This window comes from Meleagris gallopavo, chromosome 9 (assembly GCF_905368555.1).
Source record: "Meleagris gallopavo chromosome 9, MGAL_WU_HG_1.1, whole genome shotgun sequence".
Taxonomy (NCBI): domain Eukaryota; kingdom Metazoa; phylum Chordata; class Aves; order Galliformes; family Phasianidae; genus Meleagris; species Meleagris gallopavo.
In genome coordinates, this window is record NC_139412.1 from 14,173,901 (window position 1) to 14,175,082 (window position 1,182).

Genomic DNA, 1,182 nt, shown 5'->3' on the forward strand with positions numbered 1-1,182 from the left:
GGTTCAATTTTTAAAAGTTACCCCAAAGCAATGTTTCTGTGTTAGAGAAATTAAGACCAGTGCAATTAGTCTTCTATTCTCCAGAATCGTTCTGTATTTGGGAGAAGAGTATCCACAGTCCAGGATCTCAGAAGTCTTGCATTCTTATCTGGATAGTAATAGAAATGCCTCTGGACCCACACCTCACCAACTCTTAATGTATTTCTGTGGTGTCTGATACGTAAAAACGAGTAACAGTGATGTGCCTAAGGACAGCATAGCTTTGTTTGCACAACATGCCATCTAAACTGGACAAAGCATTATTATGAACTCTGAGTGCAAGGCACAGCACATGCAGCCCTGTCAATTGTGTTTGCAGACTGTGAAATGAGAGGGGGGTGAAAGAGGAAAAGCAAAGAGCCAGCAGCTAATTCTTTACACGGCAACTAGCTCCCTGCCTCTCAGCCACGGAAAAATAAAGAAAAATGCGGGGAAATTCTATGGAGTTTTGCAAATCCATTTGAAAACATGTTGTGCAAGAAGGAAAAATAGTAAATACAAAACACACCTCCATATATTTTTGATAATTAATTAGATTATTGCTTGACAATAGTACTGTATGAGTCTATTTTTCAGCCAATGGCCTGCAGAACCACAGGAGCGTCCAGCATAGCCTGTGAGAAGCAAGCGAGCACTTCTCTGCTAACTGCTGAATGCAAAAAACGCACACGAGCAAAAAATATCCAAAGGGGATCTTTCATGAGAGCAGCAGCTTGACGTGTAACGTTCCTGCGAACTGCCAGTAAAAGGCAAGCTGTGAGGAACACTAGAGCATTTCGCGTAAACAGAAGCTAGGAGCGTTTAAAGCTGCAGCGGGACAGCCGGATATCAAGAACTGCTGGTAAGCTGCTTTCCATAAAGCCTAAGAACGGGCGCATCGCAGAGCGGGATTTTTCCACCTGAGCGATCGCACCCCGGAGGCAGCTGTGAGAAGCGCTGCCTGCAGCGCTCACAGCGGCAGAGGGCAGCTGGGAGCTTCGTGCTTCCGTGCGGGACCGCCATCTGGATGCTGCGGTTCAGGGCGCTCCGGCAGCGATGTAGCAGCTCCGCCAGCGGCGAGAAAATCGGATCGCCCGCTCCGGGGCCCGGCCCGTCCCGCCGAATCGGCCCGGCGGGTCTCGCCGAAGCCTCGCGAGGGCTGAG